The sequence below is a fragment of the Corvus cornix genome, chromosome 2, assembly GCF_000738735.6.
Source record: "Corvus cornix cornix isolate S_Up_H32 chromosome 2, ASM73873v5, whole genome shotgun sequence".
Classification (NCBI taxonomy): Eukaryota; Metazoa; Chordata; class Aves; order Passeriformes; family Corvidae; genus Corvus; species Corvus cornix.
In genome coordinates, this window is record NC_046333.1 from 114,712,779 (window position 1) to 114,730,774 (window position 17,996).

The following is a 17,996-nucleotide window of genomic DNA, read 5'->3' on the forward strand; positions in this document are numbered from 1 at the left end:
GGAAATACAGCAACATTTGCATTTAGTCTCATTTTGACCAAAATGAGATGCAATAGCAACAGGAAAAAATATCCCTTCCCTGCTATCAGGAAATCCTACTTGTCAACAGCTCTGTCTGCATCTCATGCTGGAGATGTCACACTTGTGATGTCCAGAGGTTTGGCTGCAGGTAGTTTCCAAAGAGGAGCTGGAATCAGTGTTAAGCCTGTAGTTGAGGTCCAACTGTGCCACCCCGTGTTACTTGTGAAAGGCTTGCATATTTCTTTAAGGCTTTTTCTTGTGAAGGGAGCAGTGGTTAGCACATTGAAGGCTTTGACTGACACAGTAATAGCAACCAGAGTTGGTAGGAAATAGACATTTCAAATCTGTGCATAATTCCAACATTTGGAGCGTAGGTTGGTGGCAGATTTGTGCTAATGTGAAATGGAAAGAAACCCCAAATTTCAATTTCTTTTGAAAGAGACATTCCTTTCTCTCCTCATTATCTCCAATATAAGTGCTGATGGTTTGGGGTTTTTTCATTAGTGCCACATCCATATAAAATTTAAAAACTATATCAGCTGTAGGCATCTAATTAGTATGAAAGTTTAATAGCTTAAAAGCATGTATCAAGTACTATTGAAATTTGACTTTTGATTTTCTTCCATTGAAAAGCAACTTGTCAGTCAACATGATTTCACAAACCTGATAAATTTCTTATAGGTGCATTTTTAAAGGAAAACTGTGTTGCTTCATCATAATAAATATTTTCTTGGCGGTTGAGAGCCAACTTGTCAACTGTTCCATTTCTAAAAGTGATATTGCTTGTTGTTTAGTTTTGTGTTTGGCCAAGGTTTCTATTTGATAGTGTTTGATTTAATGATGATTTTTAAAATGTAAATAATTGTATTTATGGGTAGATATTTGTCAAGAAACTGAATGTTAGCACAAGTGTTAGCAAGTCCTGTCATTGCTGCCAGGTAGCAAATAAGTAATGTATCCTTGATGTGACTAATGGAGGTTTGCAATGTCATCTTGAATCTTCCCGTTACTTCTTCAACAAGCATTTGTGTACCAGAGACATGCCTGCAAAGATGTATGCTATGGGTGCAGTAGATATACACAGCAAGAAAGTGATTGTGATACAGTCACTAACAAAGGTAAAGCCAAAAAATCTGGACTGCCACTAATGCACAACCTCATGAGTAATGGATTCCTACTCCTTTTCTAAAACATGATGGAACTGAGAAAAGGAAAAATGTGGAGGACTGTATGGAAGTGGAAATTAAAAATAACTGGAGGGAATAAACAATAAATTCCTCATGATATGGCAGTCAGGTTGGGGCACTTCCCTCCGGAGAAGGGCCAAAAGGACTGCAGCTGGACAGGATGCATAAGAGGCAGCAGCAGAGAGTTTGTACCCTGAAATGAGAAGCAGACTACTCCAGTCGAATGCTTGTGCTGTAATATGGTGCTCAGTAACTTTCTAAAATCACTTTGACAAAACAAACAACCCATTTCCATCTGGCAGAGGATAAAAAAAAAAGGCATGATGACAGCACTGTGTCCTGAGAGTTCTCTGGTTCTTAAGCATACATGGTGCTCATGCCTACCTTCTGTGCCTGGTGTCAGCTTTTATCTCACTCATCATGGGCTCTTTCTCTTCCTACAGCTCCGGGGTAGAAGTGCCCGAATAGAACAGTGCTGAATAGTACTCAGCTTTAAGACAAGTGCCAAATATACCAAAGGACTCTATCACAGCCTGGCAGTTCATTAATATGTGGGGAATGTACTTACCCCAACCTTGGCATCTTTTTTTTTTTTTTTTCTGTCTAAAGAAACTCAGCATTAACATTTCTCATCACAGCAGTAACATTCTCTGATTTAATTTTTTCTAAAGCATTAATTACTTTTCAACAGATAGTCTGACAAATTTCCTTCCAAGTTGCAATTTGTCCAGGGACCAAGGTCAATGAAAGCCAATGCACAGTGATCATTTAGCCCTACCTAGGGTTTTCTGGCTGGAGTCCTCCACTGCTGGGATTTCCTATTACCTTTCTGCTGTTCTTAACCACCATGTAGAAGTTTCCACTAGCTAGTGTGTAATCACCTTCAGATCCATTCCTATGAGGTCTCTGATCACTTAGTCCAACACCAGACAGATTTTACCTGCTCAGGTTTTGCAGACAGCATGGTTGCAACATGCCTGCACCAGCCTTTGCTCTCAGGCAAATTCCTTACCCTGGGGACAGCACCAGAGCAACCTGGAGGCAGGGAAAGATCTCTTGGTGCTATTCCTCCCTTGTGCTTTCCTGTCCCCAGGAGAGCAGTGCAGATACAGGGAGGGGCTGGAGATGAAACAGAGTGGGCAAATTTGTCCTTCTGGAAGTCTGACAACCTAAAAAAAACCAAAACAACAAAACCTGAAAAATACCACAAAAAGGAAAAGAAAATATAGCAAAGCGTAAGGTGGATTTGCTCAAGGTAGTTTGAATCCTGCAGGTGAAATGCTGTAGATGTCTGCACTGAGTCAGACAGCCAGACCTAGAGGCACTGGGGAATTACGTGTGTGGTCAGGCGCAGATCTCTTGCCTCCAGGGGAGGTCTTTCACCTGGAAGTGCCCTGGGAGCCTTGCTGTTTCCATGTTAGAAGGCAGCTGTGCTGGAGTCTTAACAAACATTTGAAAAAAGGTTTTTATATTACACCTTTTAAGCCTTCTCTTTCTAGTCTAGTTTGTAATTATTTCACCAGTCATTTATTCCAGATTTTCAAGAAGCATGTCAGCCTTGCCTTCTTCCTTTGCTCCTTCTTCAGCTTCCAAGGAATGGAGTTTTACCAGAGAAATTCTTTGAAAGCACTGTTGGGAAATAATATGCCTGAATAGATGCAGGGCTGTTCTTTAATACTAGCACAGGTGAAGATCTTGCACCACAAAGTAAACTGAAATAAGATTGTGTGACTTGTTTGACCAATGCAGTGAAACTGCACAGTTCAGATATCAAACACAACAAATAATTTAATGATTAATCCACAGAAGAAAAAAATTGATCAAATATATTTGAATTCTAAACTGAAGGAAATTACAATCTGCTTGCAGATATTTTGCGATGTGTACACAGGGGTAAATTGTTCCCTAAAATTATTCACTCACTCATAATCACAGTCAAAAGAAATACCTTCCTCAAGAAGAGTAAGTGCAAGAATAGCATTAATCTTAAGGAAGGGTTGAATCACTGAACCTGGAAACCAGATCAGTAAACTCGGGTGATGGAAGGCAGCCACTGTTCTTTGGCACTAAAGTGCTTCCAGATTGCATCAAATTATCAAAATTCTGCAGAGCTGAGAGGATAGCAGTGACCCTCAAGCCATTCTACACACAAAGTTCCAAAGCTTTTCATGTTTCTTATGATCATTTTCTGATTTCCTCTCACCTACCACACAAGAGGAAAAAAGTACAAGAAAAAAAAGTCAAAATAAGTTGTTTTTCCTTTATGATAAATTTAATTTTGTATTCCTCATTCCCTTTCAGTTTCTGTTATCAATATTTACTGCTCATCTCTCATTTTTCATTAAATACCATTTATTCTAAAACTGGGTTAGTGGTAGGAATATCTATGCATGAATATTTTGTCAAATTGGAAGTTGCTGAGTGCAGCTCTCAGAGTAAATCTGAGTTCATTACTAAATAAAGCTGCCCTGATTACAGTTTTTATTTTGTGATCGTTTCTGCATCTGTACTAGATGTGGGGCTAGCCTGAGTGCCACACATTTTCACAGTGTAGATTGGGCCTTAGCATGTGTTGATTTCAATTATTTGAACATATCCATTCGGTCACATATGTGTACATTGATAGCATACCTCCTTGCAGGTTCCCAAAGTTCATATTTAGTGACATTTAACTGTTATTTTACTCCCTGTTGCAAAAAATTACTCTTGCTGGCTTCAATACAGTGGCACAGTATGTGCACAGGAGGAATTTCAAGGAAAGGTGTGCAGAAAATATCTAGCTGATGGAGGCACTGTAAGTTAGTCAGAAGTGAAATGGGAGAGATGCATACAAGAGAGGGGGGCCTCTCAGTACCTGAGGTTGTGAGGATGGCTGGTAGGTCAAGGTGAATGTCACATCTCTTGTCTTCACATCCTGTCCTCAAGCATCCATAACTGCTGGAACTGATCATCCAACTCACATCAAGTATTTAGGTCGCCCATGCTCTGTTGTCAAAACCAGTTCAGTTTCATGCTCCCTCTTAGCTATTTGCATTTATTTACCTATATTCCCTGCTCTGCCTTGGGTGGCAAGCTTCCTGTCCCTCCTCCCAGCTGTGACACACCTAATGCAGGATGTTAAACGTATTTGGTCCCCTCAAGACACGTCCACAGGAGGAGTGGTGATGACTGGTGTTGAAAAACGTGTTCCCCCACCTGAACCATGGTCCCCTTCCAAGTCTCCCTGGTTCTGCGTGTCTCAAGATAAGGGGCAGGGCTATAGGAGCTGAAGTTTAAATGCCTTTTCAGCTCATCAGTGGTAGAGACATAGGTGTCCAGGGAGTATTCCTGATCTAGGAGTACTGGAAGCTGGACAGCAGGTGGGGGACACCTCAAGATGTCAGTGGGATGTCCTTGTCAGACATCAGGACCTGGATACCAGGTTGCACTGGCTGTGTATGTACTCATAATGAAGGAAGGCCAAAGCACCAGCATGTGATTGCCCTCATCATTAGCCTCATCCCTGAGAGCTTTGGGATGGGCCAGCTGTCACTCCCATAAAAGACCAAAGACAGGCATTGATGTGACTGGTAATTAACACAATCCCAAAGGACAGTTGACTTATGGGTAAGGTCTCAGACCACGTTATTTTCTAGTACAAATGTAGCCACAGGTTCTCCAAAATGAAAGAAGGAAATGTTTCTAGACCTCCCAGCCCTGATCACTCAGTCATGCTCTCTCACTGTGCAGTAATGGTACAGATCTGACTGTTATGACACTGTGCAGTGTCTTTGATTTTCTCTATGAATACTTCTTTCCAGATTATTGGCCTGACCAAAGCCTCTAACAGAGTGGAAACATATGAGTCACTGTTACTTACCTGGGTCAATAGATAATGGGGCCCCCTGTTTAGCAAATGTATTATTGAAGAGGCTTTTGGTTATAGATTTTTCACAGATCTATGATTTCCGTGAAAATATAGTTACAGAGAGCAGCTTCTTCAAAAGAAAGCTTTTCTCCTCATTAGGCTGTAACAAGCAGGAAGGAAGAGGTCAAAAAGGCAAACTTTAAAATCTATTGTTTTTCCTAAATGTACCATTTTTCTCATAGAATTAAATATCTTTGTCTCAGCCTTGATCCTCTGTGTCCCTTCAAGGTCTGAGCCTGACCTTTTAACTTCTTTTGGGACTTGCATTTGAGGAACACCTAGCAAAATAATGTCAGGGTTGCAGTTATCAAAATACTCATGCAATCTAGCTGCATGATTCTGAAAATAAGCTCTGAGGAGTCATAATCCTGATTTTCAGAGCAGTTGAGGCTAGCTGAAGACATTAACTTTTGGATTGTACAGGCAAAATCTGCATGTAGATCTCAACTTTCCTTAAATGTTAACACAATAACTCCCAATCTATCAACTCCCAATTTAGCAAGATGATTTTTTGTATCACATGCACTAAAATATTCATAAAGTAGAAGTATACTCCTTCACTTTTGTTTCTCATCAGTGTTCAGTTTTGTTTGTTTGTTGGGGTTTGGGATTTTTTTGGTTGGTTGGTTGGTACTTGAATTACCAGGCAACCTTTTCTAACTCTCAGCCCCTCCTTCATGAACTCCTTCATTCCACTGCTGAAGTTAGTCTGTTCATACTGAGTTTAACTTTCAGCAGACATTTTCCTGGCTCTTCAGATTTTGTGTACTCTCTGAGCCAAGTGCTGGGCCAGCAGGCAGATGCAGGGATGCTGAGAAGCAGCCTACACTGCTTCACATAAGACTGTCCCAGGAATATCAAGCCAGTCTCCAAAGGTTGCCTCAAGGGCACGGCTAGGCTGCAATCTTGTGCCTTAGCAATAAAATGTTACCTGGCAACTGTCCTGTCAGGCATACCATTTATTAATTGCAGGATATATCTCCCAAACTGGAGCCACACTGGAGCTCTTTCCAAGCCACATATAGCTGAGCAATTTCAGCTTGGTGATTCTGAAGTGAGACACATTGTATAAGCCATGCACACTAGTATGTGTGGGAGGGAATGTGAAATGGTGCATACATTAAATTTTGTTGTATTAGGGTGGTGCCTATGATGAAATCTTGTCTGAGAATAACTGATACTACAGGGTCTCCCAAATCTAGGTTTTGGATGCTAGATAGAGCTTCATGCTGGCAGTTCAAGGAAAAGCTTATCTGGTTTATAAATTTATAGCGGTATTTCTATTGTCTTGCCTGTAGAATGACTGCAGTCAAACTCTTTTGTTTTGCTTTCTTTTCTGTTTTTTTTCCCCTGCCCCTCAAACTCTGATCAAGATTTCAGTCACTGAAATTATGACAAGGCTTCCCAGAAACTGATATGTCTGTTTCAGATTCATATTTTGGTCTATAAATAGAATAAAGGATGACATTGAACATAATGAAGAGTGCACATGTCATCACGTATTTAATATGGTAATGGTGCTGCAAATGGGTAATTGAGGGTTGGTAACATGAATCATTTACAAATGTGTTCTCAATTCTATGAATATTCTTATGGGCTCTATATAGAGTCAGTGCCAATTAACAGGGGCACCTGAGCTCCAAGACAAATGTGTTTGTAGGTATCTAGGACAAGAGCATTCTTCAAGTAAAATCTTCCTCCTTTAATGACTCCCAGATTAGGAGATAAGCTGTTCCTTGCGGATAGCTACACTGGGAAAGTATCTGCTATCATGTCTAGTATGGGAATCTGATTTACTTGCTTATTTATTTATGAGTGCTGGACTCTTTAATTCTAGATGAAGCTGAGGGAACTCAGCCACTGTGAACATCAAGCTTAAATTAATACAGACAGTCAGCCTCACATGAGAAAGCTGAGGTTGTATATTCAGTCCCAGACTGAAAATACCTGACTTAGTTCAGGTCTCTCTACACTGTGTGTAGAGAGGTATGGGGAAGCAAAGTATGCGTGCACTCTGCATAGAAATTGTAGGTTTTCTTCTCAGAAAATATTTATATCTCTGCCTGGGAGGCTAAGCCCAAAATTCCTCTATGATTGAATAGTAAGAGCTCCTGTTGGCATAGTTGTCAGATGTGTGTTAATATATGGTGCTCTGGTGGAGTTATTTAGGCTTTTGCTACTTACTAAACTGCAAAAGATTTGTTTCTCAGTGGTCAGGTGTCATCTTTGATCCAGTATGATTTAGTTTAAAGACCTTTTCCTCTGTTCTTTGGCAAGCAATCAAATCCAGCTTACTTTCATGGTCTTCTGAGAAACACATCAAGATTATCAAGATTTCTAATGCTTCACATTTTTCCACTGTATTTATTGAACCCCACAGATTCCAACTTGTTCTGCAAAAAAGTATATGACGAGCTGGGACTTAATGTTGTGATAAGAAAAAAGTCCATTTCAACTAAAGTATAAAAAATTTGGCAATTAGGAGGTATTCCTTGCTAACAAGCATGTGGAAATTCTCCAAGGTTATGCTTCTTGATCAAAAGAGCTGAACTGAATGTATTAAACGGTATGGGATATGGTTTACAGCACTATGCTCAGAAATTTGGAGGAGGACCTCAAAATGCCTTGCCTTTTCCTTGCCTGTCTTGTCTCTTGATGCAGTCGTCCATCATTCCGCAGTGTGTTTTGGTTTTCTTAAGGCAGAATGAAAAGTGGGGCAGTCCATGGCCAATGTATTTGACCTTACTACCTCTGCAGTAGTTGAGTCTCCTCCTACCCAGGACTACTCCGGTCAGATTGTCAAATTTCCCTTCTGCTCACTGCCTTTCAGAAAGGGTTCAAATTCAGTGTCTCCATTTTAGCACATTTTAAGCAGCAGTTTTAGTTTTCAAATGTTTTTTTTCCCTTGTGAAGCCTTGTCCCTTTAAACTCTGATGTTTCACCTTCTAATCTTAGTAGTGTAAATCTTTTGTGCCCTGAATGTTTTGACTGTCCATCCGTAGGCCAAAATGTGATTGGAATTCATTAAAATTACTTACTCTGTTCTTCCTGGAGGCCTTTGGAAAAGCTGGCTGGGAGCTTGGAAAAAGGACTTGATCCAAAAGGCAGGCTGTAAAGGAAAGAGAGAAGTGTCTGTGAATGTATGGTAACACTGATTATCCTCTTCCATGTGTGTATTCAGTGAAATCATTACATTATGTGTAATAGGGTTGGCAGCACATTCATTGCCTTTACAGGGTTTACAGAATCCTCTCTTCTGTCCCATACATACAAGGTGGTGGGTACAAATACAGGAAAAGTGTAGAAACTAGTGTAGAAACCAGTGTATTTCTTTGGCTGGCATTATGTTTCTAGATAATGAATGAGCTAAAATTTTTAGGAGCTGTAGCAAAGCTTATTTACAGCTCTATTGATTTTTGTTATCATGAGTGCCATTATTGCCTTCCCAGCCTTAGATGAATGATCAGTAACTTAACACGTGAAAGCAGCGTATGTTTGTGTTCAGAGAAGGGAGCTACTGCAAGATGTATGACCGCTGACAATTAAAATTAAATTTTACTCATTTCTTATTAAAATTATATACCCAATTTGTAAGTGCTGCTATTGACGTGATTCTATAATTAATTTAAGCAATAGCAAAGAAAAACAAGTGTAAATAAATGAGGCAGGAGAGATGAGATGATACAAGCCTGGAGTGGGGTGTTAGAGAGCTGAGGTCTATTTCCAACTCTGCCAGCATTTGATCTGCTGCCAGGCTATTTGAATTTTTTTCTCATTGCACTTTTTTCTGCCATATACAAGCCCTTTTGGAGGACAGTTTACTTAATACAGTTTTGAGAAATTGGTGAGATGGATCCTGGTTCCTGTCAGCATGAGTGGATGTTAAAATAATACAGAATTAAAACTCCTCACCTATTACTCAAATTTTTCTTACAGCACTAGATCAAGATGAAAAGATAGAGTTTCACTACAATTAATAGACACATATCACATATGGCAACCCCTCTAATTAATCTGGCACAATGCTCTCTAAATGTTTCCATTGAATCACTTTTAAAAGGACTTGACAAGAAGCTTAATCTCCCATTTATTTTAGGACTGCAGTAGTTCTTTCATTTAGTGTCAGCATTGCTCTCTTTTTCCAAATGCATCCCACCACAATGTTATCCAAACATGTTTATCTGCCTTGCATCTGAGATGAGCCAATAGTGCACTGGTTAGAGACAGGGCTCCTTCTGGACAAGCTAACTTCTTAAAACAAGATTTTCATGGTCTTAACTTCTCTTCAAATCAAAAGTTTATTTGTAAAGCACAGGGTAAAATAAAAACCAAAACTATTCCTGAGAAAGAAATTAACATGGGGAAAAAAACAAAATTAAGCATTCTTAACTATAGAAATAGCATGATCAAAAATAGATACTGTAGAGTAGAAATTAGTTGTTTATTTAGAGTATAAAATATATTTATGTGATTTATGCTTGATTAATTACTAAATTTGTAGATTAGGAAAATTATATCCCATAAAATATAGGGCATGAGGATAATTTACCTGGAAAACCACGTACAATCAACTTAGAGCATTTCTTGTTCTGAATTGGTATTGGTATGAAGTGAAAAACAACTAATCTTCTTTGAGACAGACACATGAGAAACCCTGTTATCTCTCTTTCTTTTCTCATTCCTGCTGTAGAATATTTTATTTCAGGCTTAAAATGGATCTTGTACTTTTTAGAGCTAGTTTTGGTCGCAGAGCATAGAACCACTTCACTCAGTGATTTAAACCCATGGGAAGCATAAATTTTTCCTTCCAGGCAACACAGCGCACAATCACAGAATTGAATCATAGAATCATTAAGATTGGAAAAGACCTCCAAGATCATCAAGTCCAGCCTTTGGCCAAATCTATAGAAACAAACACCCCAAAATACTTAATGAATCTTTCAGAAACACACTTGGGTTAGATTTCTTGGATTGACAGTTGGACTTGGCAACTTTTCAGTTTTTAATTTATTTTGATTAGTGGAGCCTTTTTCCTGCTCCAACCCTCATAAAAGTGTAGTGTTTGTCCTTACATTTTTCTGTACAAGGAACCAGTGCCATGACAGCACCCTTGCTCACAACACAGCAAATGCAAATCTAAGACTCAGCCCCAAGCCTGCTCCATTCCATAGATGGTTGTAACTAGTTATGGGTTAACTAATGTGACTGGAACAGCAGTGTTATCCATGACTAAGCAGCAGAGTAGAGGTGTGGAGAATGAAGGACCAACATAACCATGTAGTGAAAGGAAGGAATTCCCCACACAGATGATGTGTTTTTTCAAATCTGAGTTGTAGGCAGGTCTGTCAGTAAAGCACATGCTTAGGGTTATGTGGTGCAAAACATTCAGGTGCTTGTGAACAGTCACTCTCCAAAATGCCTGTTGGCTTCTTCCAAAAGTGCAGTGTTCTGAATAATCCCAGGACACTAAGTGCCATCAAGATGTAACGCAAAATTACTGGAAGTGTTCAAGGCCAGGTTGGATGAGGCTCTGAGCAACCTGGTCTAGTGGAAGGAGTCCCTGCCCATGGCAGGGGGTGTGGAACTGGATGGTCTTTAAGGCTCCTCCCAACTCAAGCCATTCTATGATTCTATGAAAATTGGGTCAGGTCAGGACACAAGTACAGAGCACCAACAATGCCCTGTAAATAGACAATACTTGATGGCAAATGGAGTCAGCAACTATGATGGACTTCCGTCCTCTTTTCTTCCTTCCAACCTTATTGAAAGAGAAAAGATGAAAAACATTTTGAAAGGCAGGGGAACACAGCATTAAACTCAGGCTGCCTGGTGTTTCCATTCTGAGGCCAGCTTTCTCACATAAAACTTTGAAATGCAAGTTGACAGAAAAGTTCTGGAAAAAAACCCAAGCAGCTGAGTCAGGAAAAAAAGCATGGGAAGATCAATGCTTTTGTTCTCCAGAAGGCTTCATTTAGTGTTTTGCTGGAAGAGAATAAGGCTTTGTTTTGGTCTCTCCCTTGCATGTTGTAATTTTAGTATTGCTCATAAATGTTCTTTGTCACCAATTCAGAGCACGAGGAAATATGTCCAACACTACGTTATTGCTGTCTAAGCTATTTTCCTAAAAGTTTCATGCACAAAAATTTGCACTAGGGTGCCGGGTTGTGATAAAACCAATTCCCAGTCATGGGTAGCAAATAGTACAGGAGGATGCTTACAATATTTTTTTAATAGAAACCATTAAATCAGATATTTACTCATTTTCTCATTGGAGGCTACTCAGAATTGTAGTAACTCACAAATGGATTATGCAATAAAGTATGGGATGGTATAAAAATGACAAAACAATATATTGAACTGAGAGAAAACTATACCTTTGTTCTTTTGGGAGCAGTAGGGTTTTGGGGTGATGAGGCCTTTTTTGTGTCCATTCCTTGTTGGAATTTCAAAAGGTTTAGGGTGGGTCTAGGAAAACTGTAAAGTTATTACAGGAAACTTAGCAAAAAAAAAAAAAAAAAATTGGTGCATATGTCAATGAATGCCTTGAACGGTCTCTGTAATTAGCTATTGCTGGCTGAGGGCAATCACTCCCCAGGTTATTGACTTCTGAACTCTTTGGAAAGAATCTGTGCCCTAAGCACTGTTGTCACAATACAGACATGCTGGGAACTTGTGGGAATCTGCTCTGACCTGCTTCTCTTGAATGTCACCAACTGCCTCTTCCTCCTCTTGGCTCCTTATCTTGCCTTCTGCAAGTGTTAAGATGGATCTTTTGCTGCCTTACCTCATTTATCCAGGCTCTGCTCCTTTTTTTGGGATATTCTTTCCGATTTGAAGTTTTGTGAACAGCAGGTTTTGGCCTGACTGCTGACTGTGTTCCTAAACTTAGTTTGTATACTGTGCTTATGGACTGTAACAGCCTCATTTTCTCATTGAATCTGTCACGTTTTCCCCTCATCCACTCTAGGCTTATTCTGCATTTTTGCCCCATTTGTTTTATCAGCATCTGGGACAGTATCCCCAGCCAAACACTTCAGCAAATGTCAACACAGGCAGGCTGTGGATTTCTCCATCTCCTACTGCACAGAAAGCACATCAGTATGACATTAGAGTGCATATTCTGATTACAGCACATGTAATTCAAATCACTAATACAGTTAATATTCTTTTCCTATATATGCTACTTAAACCTCCATCCCCTAGCACAAATAGGATGACAGCGATAGTGTGACAGAAGATTGCTCCACTTTGCTGCAATTTCTGCTCTGTATTAGTAAAAACTGTTGATTGACAATTCTACCTCATTTCCAGAGATGCCTCTTCACAGGAACCTGGCATGTAGTTATATATTTGAAGATGTTCCCATGAATATTGCTTACAGAAAGATGCCCTCAGGACATTCATGGTGGAAAGGAGATTATCTATGTTCTGTGTCTGTATTAGCTTTCTGAATGACCCCGCACTTTTACTTAGGTTCCCTTTTGGCTATTACAAGTGGTTTGCACACTGCATGGTCCGAACTAGAATCAGGCAAAGTCCCAAGGAAACACAAATATTTTTGTTCCAGTAAAGTAACCTGCATATTTTTAGGGTTTACAGAATGGGAATTTGAAATCTAAAAGGCTGCCAAAGATGCTAGGGAAGGTTTGGTTTGTTAATATATTATAAATCTATTTTTTAAATATAGCAATTAACACAAAGAAAATTGGAAATCAAAAAAGTGGTGTGAAGAGAGGTATTCATTTCCCCTGTGCATTAGAGGGAACCATACAGACACTCAGGAGAATCTGCCTAACAATACTTTATTTTCTCTCTAAGTAGTAGCAGTAGAATAATTTACAAGGTAGTACTTAAAAAAAAATTAGTCTTATACCAACGTCATTTACGATCAATATAGTCTGTTCTGCGCTTTGTGCATGGATTCTCATCCCACTGAAAGTCATAAAAACATACCTGAGGGAAGATCTAGACTCCCCTTGTCTTTTTTATTATATGCTTTAGAAGCACGTGTTTAGTTTGAACAAGTTGTTGATGAGAAGAGTTAACTGGAGTAATGGAGTAACAGGTAATGGAGTCTTGTTTCCAAGTGAGCACTTAACAGCCTCCCAGTGCTCTATTCTTACACAAACTGGTAACTGGCCCAAAGTAATTTCTCTTGGCTCTATTCCTCTTTCCTCACCCATGATGAAGGGGCACCTCCTTCCCCAGCAGTGAGTATGTTACATCATCAATATCTGTCTGCTCCTTCTCCTCTGTGTCCCAGTTCCTGCTGGGTATGCTGGCTGTGAGCCGACCGGCACCATGGATTTCACTGTCCTGATTCCCTTTGCTGAATGGCTGACCAAGGCAGTGGCAGCAAGACTGGAGGGAATTGAACAGCACATCCTGCCCTATAGTGCTAAAGAGGAAAAACTGCTTTTATCAGCAAAATCACCACTATTGCCAAATATCTGCCTGCAGTTTACGAGTACAAGGAAGTCTTGCCATGTGTGAGAAGGTAAGATTAGGCTCTAATTAAATAACTGCAGGGGAATCATTGCACGAGTCAATGTGCAACACCCATGAGAGGAAAAATCAGATTAGGTTGGAAAGGTTTTACTGAGGCAACTGAGACCGTATCTGACATTCTACTTAGACTGATCCCGTTGTGCAGGAGCCAGAGAATTTTTTTTTTAACATGAGAAACATTGTGAGAGGGTGCAGGACTGTCTGAAACTTGTGCCTCCTCTTCCCTGGTAGATTCCCCTATTTGAAAATGCCATAGTAATTGAAATTACAGCCAAATGACACCTTGTCATGGACACATTAAATATCCAGGGGCATGCAGATGGTGATTCAATAGATTGGTGGGCAGGGCATTCCCCTGGGAGGTAGGCATGTGGGTTTGAGGTTTTGCTCCAGGAAACATTTGCATCCTTAACTTGACATATAATTTTGAATCTTATATTTTGCAAGGAAAAAAACCTTCAAACTAGTCCAAGCTGATAATATTTTTTTTCATTGTGTAACATAAACCCCATTAATATTACTGCCCTAACTGCATATCTTAGTCTTTGATTTTTAGATCAGATCTTGTTTACATTATCAGTCCATTACACGTCCTGAATCAAAGCTCAGAAAATGAAAACAAAACCTTTCAGTAAAATATATTTTGCAAAATTTGAGATAGCAAAACAAGTATGGAGTTTCAGAAAGCTTTCAGAAGTAAAATAATAAAATATTTGTGACTATTTTTCCATTATACATTTAAGAAAAACTGTATACAAAGGCAGTATTTTTAATCTTCAAAATTCAGTTTTTAGGGTCAGTAGTTGCTTATATTCTATTTACTGCTCTAAAAGGCAGTAACAAAACCCAGTCAAGAATTCTTGGTTTTTTATTAGCATTATTAGAAAGGGAAGTAGCATCAAGGAGCTTGTTACACTTGTCTAATTGCTCTCAGCTAGGGGTAATGAGAAAATACACTTGGAGAAGCCTCAGTGATGATCAGACCTCACCCCACAGTGCCCATGGCAGTGCCCTGTAGCTGGATCATTGCAGGGAGGAAGCCTCCTGATTTGTTGCTACACATGACCATGGTTTATACCATGGAGCCTTTCTAATAAGAAAGCTACTTGAATAACAGTGAATGTCTCTAATAAATCAGTAAATGAAAAGAATGTTTATACCATTATCTATTTAACTGGTCTCATTTAGTTTTCTCCTAGACTTCTAAATGAAATGTTATTAAAGTTAATGCAATTAATTTATGTCCCAGCCATTTAAAATTAGCTGCTTACCTAAAGACTGTAGGACTATAAGTGCTCTTTAATGAGAGCATGGCTCAGGGTTTCATTTGGACTTAAATAAGAGTGTAATTAGGGCAGCAGCAAGAAAGAATGGATTCCTCAGAAACTAAGAGAAGGCACTTGTCCATCTTGTTTATACCAATGACATGGGCGCTGTTAAAGCTCTCTGTACGGTCTGTATCTGCTCTGGGCATGTCTGCTCAAGTTTGGGTTTGCTACCTCTGATGCCACTGCTGTGCTAAACTGGCTTTTGAGGCTATTATTCAGGATGTGAGGTGTCAGGAAGCAGTTTCTTGGATGATGATGACAATATGTGCATCAGGTTCTTTCCCCTTTTGCACTGCTGTCACGTTGCCTCACTCTGGACCAGCTGGCAATCCTCATGCCAATCACATGGTAATGAAGAGTCACTGAGATAGCTGCTGCTTGTAAAAATCATACAAGACCTGAGTTCAATGTGAGTGCAGTGTCTGTACTTACATAACAGGAGAAAACAGTTCCTGGAGGGAAAGATTGAGGCCTCCCAGCTAATTGCTGGGTGATACTCTTTTTAGCTTCTGTTATTCAGGAAACCAAACTAGGTGGGGATAGCAGTGTCTTCACGTTTAAAAATATATGTCTATAGCAAGGCTAAGGGGTAATTAGAAGCTTTTATGGAATTCTAAATTCCATAAAATTCAGAGTTTTATTTTTAAACCGTGCTATCACTAGGTGTAAAGTGTGGTGGAAGTCCATTAAGTCTATGGATTCAGGTTCAGATAGAAATGGTACAAGGTGTAGCATACTGAGCAGAAGTTCTCCTGCCACCAGTTGGTGTGTAGGAGCAGACTGTTGCAAGTTCCACCTCAGTCACAGGCTTGCAGTGTATCAGGGAAAAGAGAGGTTGGGACTGTTTCTGGTGACTCTAAGCAAAGGCAGAGAAGAGAAAAAGGGCACAGTCTGAATGATCCTGAGGGAAAAACTGTAGAGAAACAAGCCAGTAGGGATGGTGAGCATGGGTGAGCTCCCTGATGCCCCCTTGTCCTATAGCCATTCTTTTGTGCTCGGTATGTTCTGGCAATACATGGCGTGTGGAGGGATGTCATCGGACTATGATGTGAGTGTACCCAAAATACCACTGCCTTCCTGGGAGCCGTGCAAAGAGAAAAATGGCAGAGTTTTGAATCATAGCAGCATAGTCACAGAATGCTTTGAGTTAGGAGGAATCTTAGGGATCATCTGGTTCCAACCCCACTGCCATGGGCAGGGACACTTTTCACAAGACCCGTTTTCTCAAAGCCCTATCCAACTTGTCCCTGAACAATTGTAGGGATGGGGTATTCTTTAGTCACTGTAATGATTTCTTCTTTGAAAAGCATGTGTAAATTATGAGTTGCTTTATGTTAAAAATGGATATTACTATGCATGACTCAGTTTTGCAGTGCTTCAGAGAGACAGTTTTCCTTTTGTCTTCAAGATACTATCAGTGCTGGTTACGTTGTTAGTGAAGTGCTGTAACTTAACTCAGAAATAGAATATGATTAAACTATGGTGAGGATAGGCAGAGGAGAGAGAAATCAGACTTCATCTACAGCAATTCCTGAATTGCCATGAGACTCTTGGTTATGTAACGATTGAGTTGTCTGAGATTTCATCTGTAAGGTGAAGCCTAGTCATTAAGTATTAAGAAATCTCTTGTATCTGCTTTATTTATTCTTTGATATTTATTCTTGAATCACTGGAACAATCAGGAGTGGGGAATAGACAGTTAAAGGGAGAATCGCACTGCTAAACACTGTGTAGTGATTATTCATTCTGGTAAAAAGATTTTTTTCCCCTGATATATTTGTATTAGATGGTACAAATACATTTAACTTGCAGGAGAATATCACAGCTGAACACTATGTTTCCAACATGTTCCATGGAATTAATATTTCTCTCAAAACTGTTTACAGTTTTATAGGTGAACTGTGAACCATCATCTCTGAATCTGTTCATAAACTGCTATAGGCTCTTACTCCAATACCTCTCAAATGCCTCATATTTTGAGGGTTGTTGCTCACATTATCTCTAAAGTTGCCCATAATTCCACCAGACCTAGTATCCCTCTAGTATCCCAAGTATCTTCTCTGTTATGAAAAACTGCACACTGTAATTAAGAGATGTCAAAGTTCATGTAGAGAAAGCTATTTATGCAGAAGAAGGTATGAATTGCAGAAATACGAGTTTTCCAGTTTTCGTTGCTTCCTGCACCCTGTTTTCTGTCCCACAGGGCCTAAACTGCAGGAGGGATGTGTTCAGTTCTGCGTCTCGCAGCCTTAACCCCCAGTGATACAGAGCTGCCAGGGCACAGGGTGACTGTCCCCATCCCACGTACATCTTCAGCCTTGGGCTGTCACGTAGCCAAGGTGCACAGCAGAGCCAGCAGATGGAAAGTGCTGCTGGCTCAGAGTTCAGCTGGACCTATGATGTCTTAGATTAAATTTTTTGACGTGAGATTTTGATTCTTGTCGCTCAGATTTCTGTCAGAAGTTAACTATTTTTCCTGGTGTCTACTGCTGTAATTTTATTTTTAGTATGTGCACAAGTGGCCAAACCAAACCATGACAATCTTGGCAGTGTTCAGTGTGTTTAGAGCCTCCCTGGCCAGCAGGTTGTTCCCTGTGCAGTTAATCATCATGTGCATCTGGCCATGTAGCTGACACAGATTGTCCTGAAAGCCCAGCTGTGGGTGCTGCCTACACATTGGCTATGGCCACTGGCAATTTAGGCGGGACCAGAGGTAATGCAGTCTGTCAAATACTGTTATCTGAATGATAGGCTTTCAGTGCAGAAGCAGATTGCAACTCATTTTGTCTGCTGGCAAAATGCTACTGTGCCACTAAGAAGTTATGACATAGCTAAACTGACCATTAAAGATCCTCAGACTTAAGATGAAGTAGCAGAAGAGAGGAGGGAAAGCAAGCTGCAACAGCAACTTAAAAGAAACAACAGAGGAGTTCCAGGTGGTTCAGGGAGGTAAAAGTTACAAGCAGTAGGTGCTGAAGAAGGTGACTGCTCTGAAATCTCTAAGAAGGAATTTTGTGGACTAATACACTCAAAACCAGCAGCCTG

The 17,996-nt window shown here is 40.0% G+C and overlaps 1 protein-coding gene across 1 annotated transcript in view; it reads left to right on the forward strand.

The window, feature by feature from the left end:
• XKR4 (XK related 4) overlaps window positions 1-17,996 on the forward strand; it is a 236,768-nt gene that overhangs the window by 91,711 nt on the left and 127,061 nt on the right. The window lies entirely within an intron of this gene.